The 22,356-nt window shown below is 33.0% G+C and overlaps 1 protein-coding gene across 2 annotated transcripts in view; it reads left to right on the top strand.

Moving 5' to 3' along the window:
- brat (tripartite motif-containing protein brain tumor) overlaps positions 1 to 22,356 on the top strand; it is a 60,561-nt gene that overhangs the window by 2,402 nt on the left and 35,803 nt on the right. The window contains exons 1-2 of one of the 2 annotated variants that reach the window (XM_074143192.1): positions 15,929 to 16,144; positions 16,297 to 16,349. The gene's annotated coding sequence lies outside the window, so the exon portion shown is untranslated. Of the gene's footprint in view, positions 1 to 15,928; positions 16,145 to 16,296; positions 16,350 to 22,356 lie in introns of those variants that run through there. The other variant, XM_074143193.1, reaches the window with a different exon arrangement.

Genomic DNA, 22,356 nt, shown 5'->3' with positions numbered 1-22,356 from the left:
GGATACAATAGACCTGCGTGTTACAGTGGATAAAACCAACGATATTATCTAGCACTACTGACTCATCAATCCAGCACTGATTTTCAATTTTATGTATTCACTGAGGATACACAAACTTTTTTAGTAGATTTTCCTGTCTGTGCCTATGTTTATGTAAAAATCAAGGAAACCATTATTCTCAGTCTTACTTCTTCCAAATTTCTTATAAATCTTCTTCTATAACAGAGGTAATATCGAATTTATGACGGTTTCGGTCGAAAAAAAAAAACAATCCTTGAATCATGGACACAGGTTAGAGGGAGTGGGTGAGAATCCGCTATAAAGTTGCCCACAGCTTACAAAATCATTTGTCAGCATTACTCAAAAATGAGAAAATGGAAGTTTAAATTTGAATTTTTTAATTTTGTCACCCCACCAGGGGCTATTTATAAAATCTTCGAGTCCAATTCTCTACTGTGGAACTAGCACTTTAATGAATAGATACTTTTATTTTATTTCGAAAATAAGTTATGGTTTTCTTTTAATGTTGTAAAAGAGTTCAGGTACTTTTTACAAATATGCTGTCTTATCATCTGTATACAATTAAACGACGATTGTCTAGCTAAATTGCTGAGTTTTAAGGTTTTAAAGAAGTTTAGGCTTTTCTATTAATGGTGTGAATTTTCTGAAAGTGAGTTTACCTCAATTTTTTTTTTCATGAAAATCTCTTTATATTATTCAGTATTTTCAACCGCTCATTTTCAAGAAAAATTATTTTAGATCAATTCTGGTGATGCGACTCCCCTCCAAAGAACAATTCACTGGATTGATCAGTGTTGCCACCAAATTAACATTTGCGACAATTTAATACTGCATTAGTGAACAACTTCTTGAATGAGAAGTGTGTTTGAATTGTATTTATTTTAAATGGGTGAAAAAAATGGTCTATGCATTTGTTAATGAACAAAAGATCAGAACAAACACATCAGAGGAAGCTCAAAGTTTACTTCTAGTTGTGGTTATCTCACTTTAACTTTTGGTAACATTTTGCTGGATTGATTTATGACTTTTTTTTCACTTCCATTTTTCTTTTATACTTTTAGAAAACTTGATTAAGTGCATTTTTCTGGGAGAGTGAGGTGAGAATATTTCCATCTAAAGTCCCATTTTGGCGTTGAGTACAGTTCTATTAAAGAGAATTGAAGAGGAAATATAAGAATTTAGAATTTTAAGAACTATTGAGCGCTTCTTCTTTAAACAAAATTCTTTTTAAACAATTTGGTAAAATATGCTTAGCAAGATCAGACAAATATAGGCCTATCCTTTATATTACAATTGTGTAATTTTTGGTTACAAGGGAGGAAGGTTGTTTTGATTGGGCATAAGCGGAGAGGGGTGCGTCGTCATAGCAACTCCAACTTGTCTAACTGTTCCCAAAAACACCCTTCCAGGCAGAGGGACGGCCATCTTGGATTTCTGCGTGCCTCTGGATCGATAGTACGGTCTCACTAGATACCCCTCCCCGATTCTTTCTAAATACAATAATAATAATAAATCTTGTGTAACCACTCACATGATTTTTACTAACTGCAGTTGTTGAATTGTTGACTTATGTAACATTTTAACCAAACCTTCAAATGCTCAAAATAAATTTTTCCTGCAAATTTTTTTTTTTAAATAACAATATTTGATATAATTGCGAAATTTAGAGAAAATGAAGGAGGCATTTTAAAAAAAAAATCTTAGACAATAAAAGAAAATCTTAAAATGTGGAGGGGAGAATTTTGTACGAATTTTGAATTTAATATAGCCACTCTTTATAATATATAGCATACAGAGCCATATATTATACTGAAGTAATATTTTGGAGGCAACGATATTCACCCCCTCTCTTCCAAAAGTACCCTTAAACGAGATAGTACTTAAAAAAAGATGTCACCAATAAAAGTTGTGGACCGAACTTATGAAACAAGGATACAAAAGTTGAAGTATTTGGTTGGTGTCATCTTTGGAAACCTCAAAAAAGTGAATAAACAGTTACGAATAGTGGTATTTCCAAATTGTGAAATCGACATCAAACTCAAAATTACAGTAACTTATTTAATCCTCCTTTATAATATGTAGGGCACAAAATTTTGAGGGAGTTTGATTCTTTGGCGAAGAAATATCCATGCCATTATACTTTGTCCAGGAGCATGTCTATATGTTCTCAATTCTAGTTACAACAGGCTTTTATCTGGAAGGAATGCTTTAGTTCGCGGAAGTCACAATAGACTTTCTGGATCGCGTTGGCATAAAACCTTCTGGCCCTATCCTCGTAGAATCTAATCTAGTCTCTAGGAAGGGATGCAGATTGGATAAAAGCATGGCCACTTGGATCAAAGCTAACACGCCATTCCAGATGGCACGTATTGTTTACGGAAGCTCTTCGCCGAAAATCAGTCAATATTCGAGTCTTACTTCCGCCCGACCATGTTATCAGACTAAGTAATAGTCAATTGAATTTAAGAATGAATGGTTTTGCTATGAATAAAATCCAATCATGCAATTTGCTGATTTGGAAGACAGCAGCATTTGGAGCTCAAGAATATGTCGACTTAGAAGCACTATCTTGGAGTATCTGGCAAGAAATCATTTAGTAAATGAAGAACAGGAAAATTTGAGAGCTTGGAACCTATCTCGAGACACTTTGGGCATACTTTATTTGGAACGTTATTGTCGCGGATAGTTTCTACGATTAATACAGAAATCGACTGGCCGAAATTAGTAGCGTTTTTTTTGGAGTTTATTGTGCACGAAATACCAACAAATGTTTTTAGTAAATGAAATTCAAACTTTTACAAACAAAAACAATTACGCGTAGATTAGTTATTGCTATTTTTAATCAATAACTTTATGAAAAGAACATTGTTTTATAGAGTTTTTGGGGCTTATGCTTTTTGACAATTATAATAACATAGCTCAGTACATATTTTTAGAGTTCATAAGCACACAGGAGAAAAGACCTAACCTAACATATAACAATGTAAACAAATATTATAATTGTTAATAAGCATAAGCCCTGAAGATAACCTAGTTCCTAAGTTGGAAACTTGGCAAAAAACAAACAAATTATGACTGAAATTGGTAATGTTCTTCCTTTCATATCGTTTTTGTAGAGTTGTATGTAAGTTAGCTATCTTTTTTGGTTTACATTCACTTGCTGTACTGGTATCGTGCGGATTATCGATTTGGTGATTTTTAACGAAAATTTCCATTTAGAGGTCCCCCTAGAATACAAAAAAAGTGGTTTTTATAACTGCGTTCTGTGTGCCGTAACTCAAAAAATGAATGGTGAAGAAGGTTACAATGAAATATCTCGCTTAGGTTTTTACTAGGAGATGCCACGTTAAGATATAGGAGAATATCAGCCAACTGTTGATTGAATCAGTTTAATATTCAGTTTTTACGATTTACGTTAAACTTGGTGCAATAATTATGTAAATGTATATCTATTATAAAAAAGAGGGGATGGTTAGAAACCCTTAAAAGTGCCACTAGTGCCTATATAATGTTTATAAGAACCAAAATAGAAACTAAATTTCCAATTTTAAAGTAAATTCACTGACTGAAAGTGCCAATTAATGAAAATTTACACGAAAACGAAGCCTACGAAGTTCTGCAAAGTTTGATGAACTGGTGGTATCTTTACGTAGATCTTTAGCGTTTAAATTTGAAACATTTTAAAAATGCGATTTAAGATAGTAAAGAGGAGAGGAGGTTGTTGATGTAGTGGTCACGAACGTGGATTTGTAAGTGGGAGATTCCCAGTTAGAATTCTGAATGTGGCTACTTTTTTATTTATCCGTAAAAAAAAAAGAAAAATTAAGCAGTGATGAATGTGCTTCCAATCTCGTTCACGAGACCCTTAGAGTAGTTGTTGCAAGTTTTTCAGCATCTTTCTAGGCATTACACTTGTTGAACGGTGAGCACGTAACGGAAACATCAGCACAAGACGTAATGTCTATACCAAACTCTTATGGTAGATGAATGATTTGAAATCGGCCAGGGATACAATTAACTTACTTGTCACGGTAAAAATATTCCACCAAAATTTGTTAAGTAAACATAGGTAGTCATGCGAATGTTGGACATAAGATGTTTCTTTTTTCGTAACTAAAGGGAAATTAAAACAACAATTTAGAGAAAATTTGCTAACATGTTATCCTAATAAAATACTGTTACCAGCTGGTAAGGGAAGGTTTCAACTACTGTTTGATGGTGCGTAGGTTACTCTAGCCTGACCCTGACCTTGAGCTGCACACACTGCATCCATCTTTACTTTCCCTCTCTGCCAGCCCAGCAACTGTTATTGCGTTCATAGCCAAGACTCGCTGTATACGAGCACGTGTGTACATTTAGGGCGAACGTTAGCTTTTTACGAAGTTTCTGGGATAATTCCTAATAATAGAGGTGCTTTAAATAAAAAAAATTTCTTGTGTGGACACTTATACAACTTTCTGTGAACTATACGTAATTAAAATTGTCCAGAAACTATGTGTACTAAAAAGAGATAGTTGCCATTAATATCATATAGGAGCTCACAAAAATAGTAAAATGATAAAAGGTGAAAGGAACGTAATGTCACTGTCCTCTTAGAACCTATATTTAATTCCTATTCGTGTTATACAATTTGTGGAGCCTTAAATTACATGCAGACGGCACTTTAGAGATGAATTTTGCCTCCTCCTTATCCCAAAAAGTGCCCTTCGCCTATTTTTTCCCCTAGAAATATTAATTTTAATTTTATCCATATATTGTATGAGCATTTATAATCTTTACTCTTTATTTATCAAAATCGGACTAAGCGTTATAGAAATATTGTAATAATAGTTTTGGATAGGGCCTTACTTGGGTGGGGCAAACTCCCCTCCATAAGAGGCATAGCGTCGAGACTTTTAATGTGCAAATCTGTACAAAATTTCGATTCGAATGACACTTCATTCATGAAAACCGGTTCACGTTTCAATAATTTGAAACGATTGTAATACGTCCCCTAAAACAAGGGTAAGAGCAGATCGTCGCTTTAATGTTACGTAGGGGAGCCCTAACCCTATCATCCTACCAAATTTTTATCAAAATCGGGCTAAGATTTACAGAGTAATTAGTGATAATAATTTTGGAGGGGGCCTTACATAAAGGGGGCTAACTCCACTCCCATTCGATGTAGAGCGTCGAGACCCACAAAAGGCATATCTACATAAAATTCCGACTCGAATGACACCTCATTCATGAAAATCGGTTCGCGCGTTTAGGCGCTACGTTCTTTACAAAAAAGATAACAACAAGAACAAGGACAATTTTTGAAAATGCAGTTTTTGCTCATTTTCAGCGTCTTTTTTCTCAAAATCTATCAGATCTAGGTTGTTGCAAAAAAAAATTACAGTTATAAAGGAGGATTTTTCCCTATATTATAAAGAAAATTTGGGAATTTTATCTTTTATAGAAAAAGAGAAACAAAAAAATTGTCAAAGTTGGGTGTATTTCAATGCTACGCTTTTTCGTGCAGTTTTTGACGATCAACCTACCGAACAGTTTCAATTCAGGCGTCTCCCAAAGATTGCCTGCACGGATCTTGTCTCTCCAGAACACTCGGTCCAGGCCATCACTCACAGTGAGCATTTAATATACTAAGTTAAAAAACAATCTCAGGGGCAATTTTCGAGAAAACTAAAAAAGTGACACTTCCAATTAGTAGACAGAATTCTTATTATTATATCTAAACTAAGTATGAAATTTGAACTCCTTTATTGATTGCTATAATTTATTAAATTTGATGTAGCTTTTGCTACTGAAAATTTCAATTTCTGTACCACTTTTACGAGTGGATTTCTCGCTTGTTGTCTAACAATTCTGTAAATTTTATTTTATTTTATTTTTTTATACATAAAAATGGTTCTGTGGGTGAGTTGGAGGTAAGCATCCCTCTAAAGTATCACTTTAGTATGGAATAAGGCTATAAGCACTGTTCAATTGTTAAGAAGTAATCGCCTATTTTATTTTTTAATACGGGGCTTAACGTCCAATTACCCATTAGATATTATGGACAGAGGCGGAAGCTCATACTTTACTGAAAACAATTTTTCCTAATAAATAAAAAGTAGTCATACGCGGGATTCGAACCAGCGAACTCCAGCACACAAAGCCACGCTTTTGACCACTAGACCAACACCCTGCCTTTCCCCTTTATTAGTAACAAGAGTTAATTTCAGTCAAATGGCGCATTAGAGGCTAATCTGCCTACTTCCAGATGTACCTTTAATCGAAAGATCTACGTAAATACAACCAGTTCATCAACTTTGAGGGAAGTCGTAGGTTACATTTTCAAAAAAGGTTAAAGTATTGAAACATTTTAACAACAATGTTAAGAATAATTAAATGTGTTTCAAAACTTTGGTGTAATTTTGGTAATTGAAGTAAAGATGAGTGAGGGTTAACTATAGAATTTTATTAAACTATTTATGGTGTTGGTAAATATAGAAGATGCATATTTATCTTGGACCAGTTACAGCATGTTGAAAATTGTAACGTGCCGTTAAAATTTATTATTCTTACTGGTGGGAACCCTTACGCTATCTAAAACCTCTCTAGATCCAGGTAGTTACCCGATAGAAATAACAATGACTATAGAAGATCGAGATTGGAAATCCAGTCCATTCCAGAGGTACCTAGTTTCAAAGCTGACCGAACAAATTGAGCTCCTTTTCAAGGGGAAATACGTAAGCTCCTTTACCGTCAACCTATACCGATCAAAAATCCTAAAACTACCCTTCCATACTCTAAAAAAAAATCCATCTTAAGATGGATGGTTTTTTCTTTTTCAGGATCTCTACGGTGCATGAGGGCTCATTTTCTAGAATTGTCTCGAAAATGTCCAATGAGGGAACCAACCAGGTACCTGAAAGAATTCTATGGAATAGTCCACAGCATTTCAGAAAAAAAAATATCTGTACGGGGAACAAATCAATATTTGTGTACCTGTCCATACTTGAAAACCAGAGATTGTATCAAACGCTAGTTTGGGACGAATAAGGCGTCCGATTTTGCCAGCTTATCCATCTTCTCGTATCATGAAACGCCACCTATATGGTGGCACCTAAACTTGAAGAAAGTCTTTAATAGTAGCTAACTCTTCAAGTCTCCTAGAACCATGCTAATACCCAAGACTGGATGTGAAAATACACAGTTCAACAGCACACACCTTAATCTGACGCTGGAATCAAAATAAAAAAAAAGATTCCGATTAAAAACAAAAGTGATTCATGAAAAATCCAAAATGGCGTTGTATGACTCCATGGTTACCACCACATTTCTTTATGTTTCTAAAGTTAGGTGTATAAAATATTTGCAATATTTGGAGGTTAGTTCAGCAGTTTTGTATTAAAAAAAATAAGTTTTCAAAAAAGATAACAAGTAATACAAGAAATTTCATGAAAACGACCATGTTTGGTAACATTTCTCCTCAAAATCATGTATATTATCTGCGTTGTTGTTATTCAGAGTCTTGACTCGTACACTATTGTAAACCAAGATAAGCATTCATTATTGAAGATAATTTAAGAATATTATCTAAAATAATAAAAGAGAAAAAAAATAGGTGTGAACACTTATATGACTTTCTCTTACAATTATTCTGAAGGTTCTTTCTCACAATTTTTTGTACAAAACTTCGAATATCTGTGTCACAATTAATTCTTACCAGTTTGTAACCGTATATTGAATTATAACCTTACAGGGAAGACTATCACAATATCTGTATTGCCGAAAACTGTTCTAAAATGGATTTTTTTTTTTTTTTTAAATGATTAAAAGAAAAGAAGTTTAAATATATGTTATATATAGTTGATACAGGAAGTTTACAAAAATCTTTAGAAGCCATTTTTGTAAAAGTAAACAATCCATTAGATCAAGGAGGTACTTTTAGTTAAAAAAGTTTCTTGAAACTAGATTTTAGTTGTTACTAAAATAGTCTTAATCTTAATACTAACAAGAATAAATTTCAGAATAAAAAATTACATTAGAAGGAATCCTACTTACCTTTTCTTTTAGAAGTAAATTTTTAATCACATTTTTAAAATGTTCCAAACTTACGAGGGTCGTTTGAAAAGTCCGTGCAAAGTCAGAGAGATAGCACCACTGGCGCGTATCGAGGTTATGTTTAGTTAGTAGCATCTCTTGGAAGAACACACACCAAGTTTCAGCCAGATCGGTCTATTTCTTTGTGTTTGGCATTCGTTTGAATCGAGGAAGTCGAGTGATTTTCAAAAAATGGACGAAAAAGAATTTCGTGTGTTGATTAAACACTACTTTATGAAAGGCAAAACGCCTCAGGAGACTAAAGAGAAGCTAGATAAACATTATGGTGACTCTGCACCTTCGATTAGAACAGTTTATAAGTGGTTTCAAAATTTTCGGAGTGGCCATATGGGCACAAGTGACGCTGAACGTTCTGGACGCCCTGTTGAGGTTACTACTCCAGAAATCATTGATAAAATCCATGATATGGTGATGGATGACAGAAGAGTGAAGGTGCGTGAGATTGCTAGTGCTGTGGGCATCTCGAATGAACGGGTACATAATATTTTGCATCAACATTTGGACATGACAAAGCTATCCGCAAAATGGGTGCCGCGATTGCTCACGCTTGACCAAAAACGAACGGTTTGCAGCTGTTCCAGAAGAATCCGCTGGTGCGTTCCAGAAGCGTCGTTTCGTCACTGTGGATGAAACATGGATACATCAGTACACTCCTGAGACCAAAGAACAATCTAAACAATGGGTTACCAAGGGGGAATCTGCGCCAAAAAAGGCGAAGACCGTTCCTTCGGCCAGAAAGATTATGGCGACTGTCATTTGGGATTCGCAAGGAATAATCCTCATGGACTATCTGGAAAAGGGTAAAACTATTACAGGTGCATATTATTCATCGTTATTGGACCGTTTGAAAACCGAGCTTCAAGAAAAACGCTCACGATTGGCCCACAAAAAGTCCTTTTCCATCACGACAACGCACCAGCTTACACCTCAGCAGTTGTGGTCGCAAAATTAATGGAAATAGGGTTCCAACTCGTTTCACATCCCCCCTATTCACCAGACTTGGCTCCCTCGGACTACTATTTGTTCCCCAATATGAAGAAATGGCTGGCGGGAAAAAGATTTTATTAAAACGAGGAAGGTGATTGCAGAAACGAATGGCTATTTTTCAAACTTGGACAAATCCTATTATTCGGAAGGGATCAACAAACTAGAGCAGCGTTGGACGAAGTGTATAAGCCTAAAAGGAGACTATGTTGAAAAATAAAAAAGGTTTACCCCAAAAAATTAAGTAGTTTTTATTTTTGCACGGACTTTTCAAACGACCCTCGTAATTAACGTTAGTTGTCTGAAGATACTTATAAGTTTTTTTTAGTTAAATTATTTGTTTTTTATATAAACTTTTGATTTGCATTATAACAATTAGAACGTTTATCCGCAGGGAGGGTATTAGCTATGCGGTTAACGTATTGGATTTCCACGCGGAGGTCCCGGGTTCGAATCCAGCAGATGGCTCTTAGATTTTTTTCTTCCTAGGAGTTTTTTTACAGCTCCGTGATCAGATAGTGTTGTCTGAAACGAGAGAATACTGTCTTGGGGCCGACAGTGCATTAAAAAAAAAAGCTGTGGGCGCTAATAACCTCATAAGTTGACGCGCCTTAAATAATAATAATAAAAAAAAATTTATCCGTTTTGAAGATTTATTTTTTTAATTTAAAAGTTTTAAATTTTTGTTATATGAATTGCAATTTTATCCATAATCAATATATTTGTTTTATGGGTTTGTTTATGGGCAAATATTCATTTTTATACCAATAATACAACCTCTCATAATGAATTCCTCCAAAAATCGAGCCTACCGTGTGTTAATGGTTATACAGTGACTCCCATTAATATTGGGACAGTACATACAGAAGTTCAAAATTGACGAAAATTAAAAGTGGCACCCATTTATTCAAATTTTTATAAATTCATTTCATTTTATAATTACTATTAATTAAATAAAAACTATTTAAATAAGTACATAAAAATGTTTTGGTAGATTAAAAAATATATATATTATAATAAGAGCAAATTCTACCTCTCATAAATATCGGGACACTATTATAATTTATAGTTTGTCCAAGGTTTTGCCCGAATATTTATACAATTTGTAAATATTTACCTTAAGCTTATATTCAATATGAAATTAATAATTATATTAGTTTATATAAATCAAGCCAGGTGTAACATGTCGCGCAAAAATACAAATACAACGATTGAACAAAGAAAAATTGTAATTTCTTTGCACAAAGACAAAAAAAAAAGTGTTTGAGGGACAGAAAAACTGATCGGACCTAAAACATCTACTGCGTGGAACATCATTCAGCGTTACCAAAAAGAAAAAAGAATTGTTTCAACCCCACAAAAAGGCCGTCCTCAACTGCCCTCTGAGAGAGAGCAGCGTTATATATTAAAAGAATTAAAAAAGATCACCGACTTAGTGCTCCAAAACTTCTATGTGATATTTTTGACATGTTTAGAAAGCAAAAAAGGGGCAGAAACAGTTCGGAGAGTGCTAAGAAAACTCGACTATCATGGTAGAGTAGCCTGGAAGAATCCTTTTGTCAGTAAGATAAATCGTGTTAAGAGAGTGAAATTTGCCGAAAAATGTTTTAATGGAAATAGTGACTTTTGGAATGATATACTCTAGCGATGAATCAAAATTTAATGTTTTTCAGTCCGATGGATGGGTTATGGGCTGGAGGAAAGCGAATGCTGAGCTCGAAAAGAAGAATTTACAGCCAACATTAAAGGGTTTTAAAGCTCCACCTCCGGGTGGAGGTGGGTCAGTTATGGTTTGGGGCTGGATGTCCGCATCAGGATTTGGAGAATTAGTGTTTATTGATGGAATGATGCACAAAATGGTTTATAGTAATATATTAAAATATAATTTGGAAAAAGTGCCAAAAAATTGGGTATTTTAGGGTCTTTTAAATTCTGCCAAGATAACGACCCCAAACCTACGGCTTGGGTGATACGTCAGTGACTGTTATATAATTGCCGAAAAGTTTTCCAAACCTCTCCGCAGTCCCATTGAAGATTTATGGCAATATTTAGCTAGTGCTTTAAGCAAACGAGTAATATCTAACAAAAATGAATTAAAACGATGTTTCCTGGAAGAATGGGAAAAAAACACCACCTGAATTAACCAAAAACTTGTTTCACCTATGCCTGATCGTTTGAGGGCTATTGTAAGTCAAAAAGCAATTATTAAATTATTACCAACCAACTATTAAATAGTAGGAGATTTTAAATATTGAACATTTAAACTCTAGCACTTCTGGTGTCCCAATATTTTTGAGAGCCTTATTTTACACTTTTTCAAAAAGTGCTACCTAACAGTTTGGAATTTCATCGATTTATACTTATATATAATTTCCACAGATGTTGCTAATGTAATTTTTTTTAAAAAAAATTCCAAACTTTTGTGTGTTGTTTTCATTTTCCTTTTAAATCATTTTGTAATAGGTGTCCCAATATTAATGGGAGTCACTGTATATGATTGTGAAACCTGGGTGCATTACCCAGAAAAGTTGAACAATTGCTCGAATGTTTGGGCTAAGAATGGTACTCAGAAGGATATATATTGAAATGTTTGTGAAAAAGAATTGCGGAGAATATGGAAAAAACGAAGAATTTCGAGAATTATTTCAGGAAATAGATCTGATTTCATTCATTAAGAAGGACCAGATAAGTTGAATGGAGGCACGTCTTGGGAATGCCTAATCGGAGAATCCACTCTTAGAAGGCTAACTGGAATGGAGATCTAGTGAGGATGCCCAAGAAAAAGGTGGATAGATAGGATTTAGGGCATTGGCAATCTGGAATTAGAGAAGGAAAGCCTGTGATAGATTCGAATGGCAGAGAAATTGTGATGGCCGTCCAGGTTCTTTTAACTATCGACTTGTACTATCGACTTTTTTTGTGTGTCAGCTTACACATTTAAAATTCGTTCTAATAAAGTTAAGACATCATTTGCGTTGAAAGTAACACGAACACTTCAAATATTATTATTTTTAGTGAGTAGACTTCTTGCCTTTGCAGGGCATACAAAATAAAGTGGTGTAAATCATCACTTTACTGAGAACAGGGTTACGTGGCACTTGGATAAATAATTGGAATCTCACGTTCTCAAATGAGATACTATAATCTTTTCTATTTTCTTTTTTTCAACATTCGCAACCGTAGATTTCAGTAATCTCAAGTTTATGTTCCTAATGATACAATTGTCTGTACAGCTATAATTAGGGAACGGATTCGTATGTATTTACATATTTTTTTCTAGGCAATTTACAGACGTTTTTCAACTAGAAGTATTCATACTGACACTTTTTAAGCCGTTTGAGTCTACTTTTATTTCACATATTTCCACATATTTGGATGTTAACGCATATTTATACATATTTGATTAAAATAAATAAATATTTCTACATATTTAATCAAAATATGTACATATTTTTCATTTTGGGCATATTTTCATAATTGGGAGGTGGTTGACAGGAACTGTGAACCACAGACTGTAGGGCTGTAAATCACAGTGGGTACAATGGTTATTGTAATTTACACAGAATGCTGCTAAACAGTGACGGGCACTTGTTAGTTCTTTGAGGTTGTCTGTTCTTTCAGCTCGTTCGTTGAAGTGTCCAATTCATTTCGTTCGGTCCCTTAGTGTATTGTTTTTTGGGTGAAATGCCACGAACATCGGCCTCAAACAAACAACTGGTTGCTAAATATCTTCGCGAGTTTCCGGCAGAACTTTTTCGAAGTGATGGAGACATTTTGTACTGCATAGCTTGTGACAAGCGCGTTTCTTGCTCTCAACGTTCCCAAGTCACCCAACATATTGCCACCAGATCGCACATAGAGAATAAAAACAGAAAGAAAGAGAGGACGTCCTATCAAGCCTTCCTTACATCTCCATCATCAAGTAAGTCTACCCTGAGTACAGATCTGTGTCGGGCTTTGGTTAGAGCAGATATCCCTTTCCACAAACTTAGAAATCCTCATTTCAAAGGATTTTAGTCGTTACAAATCCATCTTACGCCCAGATCGTCGTCACTTTACGTTCCAACATTTGAAATTTCATGTGGTTGCAAACAATTTCGAAGAGTGAAGTTTTCAAAATTGAAAATTTAACACATCTTTTTATAAATAGTAAAAATGTTCTTTGTTGTATAAATCATTATAACTTGTAAAAACAAATTATTTTGTTCCTAATAAATTATTATAAATTGTAAAAATGTTCTTTTCTTGTATAAATAATTATAACTTGCCCCCCCCAAAAATTTCATTTTCATAAAAAAAAATGTCCATTTTACTTAAATATTTCAGAAAATATTTTAAGAAAATCACATATTTTCCACATAATTGAAAATAAATGCATATTTTAATTAAATATTTGGCATTTTTAAATACATAAAAATCCGTTCCTTAGTTATAATGAATCCTAACGTAAATGAACTCCACAAAAATTTTGTTAGGAGGCCAATTAATAATCTTTTGTCTACATTTTCATAATTTATTTATTTATTAACTAGTTGTTTCCGGCCACGCGTTACGTGGCAATTCCGGTGATGGCATTCACCGATTGATTGAAAACTTTGTTCGCGATTTCTGAGCACAAATCTTCAATCTTTGTTGTAGATTTCAGCTGTGAAATCCATGTTCATATTTGAATTTTCCTTGCGTATTCGAAGGAAAATATCTTCATCCATGTGCGATTTATATTTCTCCCATAACTCTGTCGGAGATGAAGGAGAGCAGGCGGTCAATATGATTGCAAACAATGCACGAATTTTATTTGGATGTGACGGTGTTTTGCACGCGTCCATTAATGCATAGATCACAGTGTCGGTCGTTCTCCAATAAATTTAGTGCTTGACATGCACTGCGGAAAGTGGCATGTGGTAATGACCGTTGTCAATTGAAGAGCTTGGTGCAAAAAGGAGTTATCTACAGTTTTTTAAAATTTTTAGTAGGGACAAAAAACTAAATATGCTTTAAGATGTATTCCTTATGCTGTGTCTGCTGTAAGGATTAGTTAATATATTGTGATGGGGGTCATTTGGGGCTCTCAATTTGAACTTTCTAGGGCATTTTTTAAGCTTGCTATAAGCAAAAGTTATTTTGCTGCTAAAACTCTTCTTTTGCACCAAAATCATAATTTTTAGTAAAACTTGAGTACATATTAAGTACTTTAGTCAACAGATTTCTTGTTTTTGAGCTTTTAAGTGGCATTTTGTGTCTTGTCGAAGCGAATGTTAGGGTATATTATTATGCCTGTCAAAAAGAAAAATAATATCTACCAAAAAAAAAAAAAAAAAAAAAAATATCTACCTAATATAAACATTAAGTAAACCTAATAAAAAAATTTTTGTTTGATTGATTGCGTCATCTCTTCTGTTTGGAGCAAAAGAAAGTTATCTGCAGTAGAAAACTCATTTTTGCTCCAAATCTAACCTAGGTTAGAGTATAAGTAATAATAAACGAGTCTGCACAAAGACTCGTTTATGTATCAAAAGATGTAGAATTGAACATACAATAGGGAGCACCACATTTTCTGAAAAAAAAAATGTAGATAACTTATTTATTTATTTAATTTCTGTATAATCACAGGCCAAACTATTAAGGCCTCTATTTGTACCCGTGTTTATTCTTAGGGGACAATTGTCCCAGAATAATAAATTTCTTTTCTATTTCTATTTCTAACTCCTTTTTGCATCAAGCTCTTCAATTCTCAACTGCTGGAAGACGTTGGACCGGGCTTATTTAAGAAAGAAGCATTCATCTTGATTGGGTTGCACCAGTGTACAAGTCTGCCTATCGTAGTTTCTTTAAATATGCCAGGTTGTCCGTCGAATTGCTCTCCTCGTTTGCGTCGTTCAAATGATATCACACTCGCGTTCGTTCCATGTGTAATACTTAGGCACTTCGGAATACAGCAGTTTTTCGGCAAACGCATCATTTTGCCATAACTTGAAGAGAGCAGTAAACATTTTAGCCGGTAGATTCAGGGCTATTTGTTACACATTGCAACCTACGAACATTCAATTTAACAATGTGCAATCGGAAACATTGAAATGGAATCGTAAAATATTTAGTACAGCGTGTGTTGCTTTTACGTACAACAGATGGCGCTGTTTAAAAAAAAAAACAATATAAAAAACATGCTTTTACTTGTTACAGGTGTGACATCTATGTAATGGGTATATTAAAAAACGCCCGTATTCAAATGTAACGTTGTGTTAAAATTGCAAAGCAATCGGTGAAGAAGTTTTGGAGATTTTAGATTTTGAACAAACGTACAATACGTTCTTATTTTTATATTCAGATTTCAATGTCAGTCTTAGAGGTCATTGGCGCCTAGAACTTTTTTTAGTACACTGCCGGCTTCTGGACAGTATTCTCTCGTAAATAACTGTGTCCATCAAGGGGCGGTGAGCTGTAAGAAGCTCCTAGGACCAGCAGGCTAGATTCCCTATTTCATTTTAATTAAGATTAAGATTAAGACTTATCATCCAATATGGAATTAAATATGTAACCAACATTTTAAACTTTAAAGAAAATTGTCAAACCATAATTATTATCATTTCATTTAACAGATTTTCGGTTGTTTTCAGCGATTTAATTACGTAAAAGAATTTCTTGTATGTCTGCACCAAATATATACATATATATTTTTTTTTAAAGCAATTGGTTGGTTGTGTAAGCACGAACTCCATCCAATATAGTGGCCCACTCTAGTATTATTGTCTCTAGGCCTATCACTTGTGTTGGCCCCGCTGAGTCACAGTTAGTAGTGGGGGAATGACGCTACAGCAGCTGCATTCAGTTGGCATTAAACGGGCAGTATAGTCAGTCGTGAGACGCCCGTTCGCTGCGCTGCTTGAATTGTCTTCATTTTATAAGTTATTTCTTTTGTTTTGTTTTTTGTTTTTTTAGATTTTTTGTTTACGTTTATTGCTAGTTTTCAACATAGGCAGTTTCAATTTACTAAAAAATTGTACTTTATTTTTGAAGTTGAACATTATAAGGAAAACAAAAAGGCTTGGTGTGTATTTTACTTCTTTTTAGCCCAAAAGTGTTAATTTTTATTAATTATTTAATTTTTATAGTAATGCCGTAGTTTTTTTGCCACATTGTGCGGTAATTTTTCCCTCTTTTAAACAAAAAAACATTGATATGATTCTCTTTTATTTACAGGATGGAAATAATTTTAAAAGCATTATTCTATGAAATCAAAGGAGACAATTCAGGTAAGTGACAATTATTATTAATTAATATTTAGCATAAAGTTAGTATAAATATATATGCCTTACCAGTACAAGGTTTGAATTAGGTTTAGTTTGGTTATCAACTTGTTTTAATCTAACATAGATTAACATCTCATTTTGGTCTAATTCAGTGTTATCTTTATCAACAATGTTTAAAGCTCATTCCCTAAAATAGCTATTAAATGCAACTTGTCGCGTGTGTTGTTACAAAAAAAAAAAAAGAAGAAAATAGCATTACGGTTTGAAAACTATATTAACAGTAGATTAGACCATTGTAGAGTTTGGCATATATATTCTTGTAGAAAATTTTTGTGAGGGAAGTAAGTTTTATTGTTCCAAGTGTTCTTGTTTGGTTTCTATCAAAGGAGCTTCGGTAGTGTTAGGATAGAAGTACAATCGCCTGTGCGAGGCTGTCAGTATGGCCTTGAGTTCTATAGAACCTTGTACGGTTCACTTACCCTCTCAGACGCCTTCTACTTCTTGCTTCTCTTGTTAGTATTGCTTTTCTTAGTTAAGTTCTTCAACTATTAAGAATTCTCAAATTTCTTCCAAAAAAGATAATGATTTCGCACAAAAAAAAAAATACAAGGTTATTTTCTGATACATTCGAGAATATTTTCAATTTTGAATTTACTACCACAAGTAGACTTTTCTATTGGGTATGATAATGTGGGTTTTTAAGAAGGTATTTCTCGAAAAATGCTCTCAAATTTACTATAAACCTGGCAAAAACAAATTGAAAACGTGACTGTTTTTATAAATTCATTTAAATCTTCTTCTTTTTTTCCAGCGGAGTTTAAGTTTTCTCTAATGTGCTGCTTAAGTATATTGTACTATTCTACTAACCTCTGTATTATTTTTATGAGTCGTGCTAGAAAACCATCTGTCTATCGAATATGCAATTTCAGTGAATATTGAGTGTGACAGAATTAAACTGTGTTTAGGTAGATAAATCAACCAACGTTTGAATTTTTTTTTTCAAAACAAATGTTTGTACTAAACCGATGGTAGGTTTCAATATGTGTTCGTTACAATAAAATAATTATAGGATGAAAAAAATAATTACCAGTTTCAGTCATATTTCATCAAATATGACTGAAACTGGCCGTTCTTTTTTCATCCTATTAAAACGAATGAATCAGCCACCAAAAATAATGAACAGTAAAAGATAGGCCTAACATATAGATTTATGCCATAGTTCAGTTCAAATTCTGGCGGTAGTGTAGATAATCACAAAAAAAAAAGTTTAAAAAAAGAAGTGACACGGGCAACCAAGTTTTTCGAATTAGAAATTTCGACATATTTTATTTCTTTTTAAAGATGATGGAACCGTATATTACACTAAAATAGCAGTTTAGAGGATAAGCCTACCTTCCAGTTATGCTCTAAAAAGTGCTCTTAAATGAAATGTTAAAAATAAAAATTATAGAACCATATGCACGTAAAAAAAAATAATAAGTTGAAAACAGTGGTTCAGAAACTTGTAAATTCAATTTCCTCAGTTGGTCTAGTGGTCAAGAGTGTGGCTTTATGTTTAGAAGATTGCCAGTTCAAATCCCGCGTATGACAACTTTTTATTTGTTATAAACAAATTGTTTACAGTAAAGTATGAGCTTCCGTGCCCCGTCCGCGACACCTAATTGGTAGTTAGACGTTAAGAAGCTTCGCCTGAGAAAATAGGCGATTAACTTTACTTTACACGACTTATGTTATTGAGTTAACACAACCATAGATGTATCACACTTTTATTTATAATATTATTCTAGGAAATTTCATTTAATAAGAGGGAGGTTCCTCTCTACAACAATTGTTTCTTAGTATATTTTTATTGATCTAAAACCTGTTTTTAATTTAATCATCCTGTATAGCATTTGGCCGGAAGTATGACTGTACAAAACAGCCATTTTGAGTTTGCTGTAATTGTTTAGAGTATAGACTGTTTGCAAGAAGAGGTTTATTTAAACTTTTTGGATATCACGTATCCAATTGTTATTCCCCTCATCTCATTTATATAATGAGAAAAATATATAAGTGCCATTCAGACATTCATAAGGTAGATAAAAGTGAAATTTGATTCCATAGGTTCGTAGATTTGAGAAATAAACATAAACGCAATTCGTAAACATAGTATTTTAAAGAAAAAAAAAATATTTGTTATGATAAGTCCCATTAGTGCCCTTGATAATCAGTGTTTGTTTGATAATAATTCAAAGCTTGTCTGTTAAAAAAATTGCGATAATAACCGCAGATTATTTAAAAGAAAATAAACGCCACAGCATCCTAGATGTCTCATTATCAACATGTTTGTTGTTTATTTTGTTTTGTTTCAGTTACATTATTAGAGAAGCTCACAATAATAATAATAATAAATGTATTATAATAATGCAGATTTCTATATTTTGAATTTTGAGCTGAGACTTTTTCAGTTTTTGGCGCTCTACGTATGAAAAAGTAGATTTTACTAATCGATCTTTTACTGTGTATATATACGCATATTATATATTAAATATAATATTAATATCCATTATCTTACCACCTGAATAATATCAATAAAAATTTAAAGTGAGACTGATTTTTTTTTAAATTTTATAGAAATTGGCTAGCCGGAATTATCTCATTAAGGGCATAGAGAGATTTTTGTGGCAAACGACTACTATACTTTTTATAACGATTATAGGCGCACATATACTATCTAAAACGTGGAGCGGGTGTTGGTCTAGTGGTCAAGAGCTTGGCTTTATGTGTAGGAGATCGCCAGTTCGAATCCCGTGTATGAGTACTTTTTATTTGTTAGAAAAAATTGTTTATGGTAAAGTATTGTGCTTCCAGCCCCGTCCACGACACTTAATTGGTAGTTTGGACGTTAAGCTCCGCCTAAAAGAAATAGGCGATTACTTTATACTTTAACACGTCAATGTCTTGTAAGTTGTTGTTCTTTCTGATTGGTACAAATTGAAAAGATCAAAACTACCACTAAAAAAACACTTTTAACCTTTAAAAACGTCTAGTGGCCCTCGGATAAACATAGCAAATGTTTTTATTTGGTAGTAACTGTTACAGTATTTGGTTGGTCTTTCCTTTCCCTAAAATTGCAAAAACCAAAAAAGATTTAATTATTTACAAGTAAAAACAAGTCCCCCATGTTTTTGGCTAGATTTTGAAGTAGGCAATGAGCCAAAAAAACAAAAATCAGATACTGTCATGCGTAGAATCGACACAACTTTTCGATCCATCTATTTTACAACTTTTAATTCAAAAAATAAATCGTCAGAGATTTGAAAAATATTTAAGAACAAAAGGAATTTATTGAAACAATAGCAGCCAGGAAAAGGGTTTAGCTATGTGGTTAGCATATTTGATTCCCACTTGGAGATCTCTGGGTTCGAATCCAGCTGCTGGCCCTTAGATTTTTTTCTCTTTGTTTAATAATAACGATGCAAATCTAGGGATGTTTTCTGTGACTATTGTTTAATAAAAGCTAGCATTCGAACTGAAAATTATGGCTTTTAATGTATTATATTTGAAATATTTAAAACTTTAAAATTTAATTTTTCAAATTCTTACGAATAAAAAATTAATATAAAAAAATTGAATATCCTTTTTAACGCGTTAATAAATAGCAAGAAAACAGTGGCCTAAATATGCGTAAGGTTTAAAAAATACCAGCAGTTATGGAAAACAGTAGAAAATAGAAATAATATAAAGGTGGCACTTATAAATAGTTAACCAAAACCTGGTCTGTCTACCACATGGGTATTTTAAAAGAATCAAAATGTATGCTTTTTTTTTCGGTTTTGAGTTATTTTTCTCACATACAAAACAGTCTAGCGTATTATTCAAAATAATAAATAATTCATTAAGCATTTATTGGTTATTCCTTGTTCAATGAATAAAAATATCGTCTGTGAAGACATACGATTCTGAAGCTTCAACTTCAGGAATTTCTCAAGGTTTATAGATTATAATTATTTTTTTTAAAAAAAATGAGGGCCTATTATAATACCAAATTTTATGTGGGATGCTCAGTAATAAATTGAATCTTCGATAGTCTAAAAATGCTTTCACTTTTCTGGGCTTAAACTTCTAATTTTTGTTAGACTATTTTGTTCTAAATTCTTTTCTGTCCTCTTCTTCAACCAATACTAATCTTCGATAGTCTAAAAATGCTTTCACTTTTCTGGGCTTAAACTTCTAATTTTTGTTAGACTATTTTGTTCTAAATTCTTTTCTGTCCTCTTCTTCAACCAATACTAATCTTCGATAGTCTAAAAATGCTTTCTCTTTTCTGGGCTTAAACTTCTAATTTTTGTTAGACTATTTTGTTCTAAATTCTTTTCTGTCCTCTTCTTCTACCAATACTAATCTTCGATAGTCTAAAAATGCTTTCACTTTTCTGGGCTTAAACTTCTAATTTTTGTTAGACTATTTTGTTCTAAATTCTTTTCTGTCCTCTTCTTCAACCAATACTAATCTTCGATAGTCTAAAAATGCTTTCTCTTTTCTGGGCTTAAACTTCTAATTTTTGTTAGACTATTTTGTTCTAAATTCTTTTCTGTCCTCTTCTTCAACCAATACTAATCTTCGATAGTCTAAAAATGCTTTCACTTTTCTGGGCTTAAACTTCTAATTTTTGTTAGAATATTTCCTTTTAAGTTTTCACAAAATTTTTTGATATTTGTCAAAAAGATGAGTTTTTTTAAGTGATGCGTTAAAAATTTGAACAATTTTATATAATATAGAAGTGTATATATATTTTTTCAAGTAAATGTTGCTCATGTATATTATTATGAAAATAGTGGCTTTAAATATCTTATTTTTACGTTAAAAGTTTTTTTTGGATAACCTGGTAATTTATCAAATTCTCGCGAGTAAAATATTAAATTAAAAAAAATATTTGAATACCAAATTTAACACTGAAATAATTAGAAATAAATAAGTGGCCTAAATATACGTAAAGTACGTTTAAAGTTTAAAGAACGGATTTTTTAAAAAAAAAAAAAAAATGCAATTCCCCAAGTTGTAAGTTATATATATTTCAAGTTAAGTTATATAAAAGTTGGAATTAAAAAAAAAAATAACTAAAACTCACGTTATACAGTTTATGAAAAATGGTATATTGCAATATAATGACACTTTAAGAACGAGCATGTTCAAAGTTTTTTAGACTAAAAGGCCGTTTGCATATGTTTTTTTTTTTTGAAAAATGACTGACTAGAGTTAATTTTTCTTAGAGGACGCGGATTTCTTGATGTGAACTATCCATATTTTTTACCATCTCTCAGCCAGGCTGTCGCTGCATTCTGGGATTTTTTTTAAAATCCAAAATAAGTATCTACTAATTAATAGATAAGGAAACAATAGTCAGGAAATGAATAAGGTTTTGCCTAAATGTAGGTGATGGTACCAAAGATTTTGTTATTGTTGTTATCATTGTGTGAGACGACTTAAATTGAAGATTACCTTAATGTATATTACATTGTATTGTTGCGTCAAGTAAAAACGCCTGACGTAACTCGATCTACACCCGATTAAAATGAGGAATTAAAGCGATTTTTTTTTCTTTTTTAGCGGGGGGGGGGAATGAATATGAGATCTTTAATTTTTTTAATATTCAAAACAGCATTTTTTGAGTTCCAAAGAGTTGTTTTTCAAAATTAGTCTCTCTTTTGAGTGTGGTTAAACGTTAACTCAATATAACTTAAGTCGTGTAAAGTTAAGTAAATCGCCCTATTTTTTTAGGCGAAGTTTAACGTCCAGCTACCAGGTATCTTGGACGGTGGGGGGGGGCAGAAGCCCAATACTTTACTATAAACAATTTTTTTTCTAACAAATAAAAAGTAGTAATACGCGGGATTCGAACCGGGGACCTTCCGCTTACGAAGCCACTCTCTTGACCACTAGACCAGCACCTAGAAGTGGAGAACAAGACACATTATTATGCAATTTCACTGAACATGTAATTTTGTATGATTTCTAATCACGTCCATAA

The sequence above is a fragment of the Rhodnius prolixus genome, unplaced genomic scaffold (assembly GCF_049639745.1).
Source record: "Rhodnius prolixus isolate KJV_2025 unplaced genomic scaffold, Rpr scaffold_12, whole genome shotgun sequence".
Classification (NCBI taxonomy): domain Eukaryota; kingdom Metazoa; phylum Arthropoda; class Insecta; order Hemiptera; family Reduviidae; genus Rhodnius; species Rhodnius prolixus.
The sequence above is the reverse complement of the archived record's forward strand: the minus strand, read 5'-3'. Positions and strand labels throughout refer to the sequence as shown.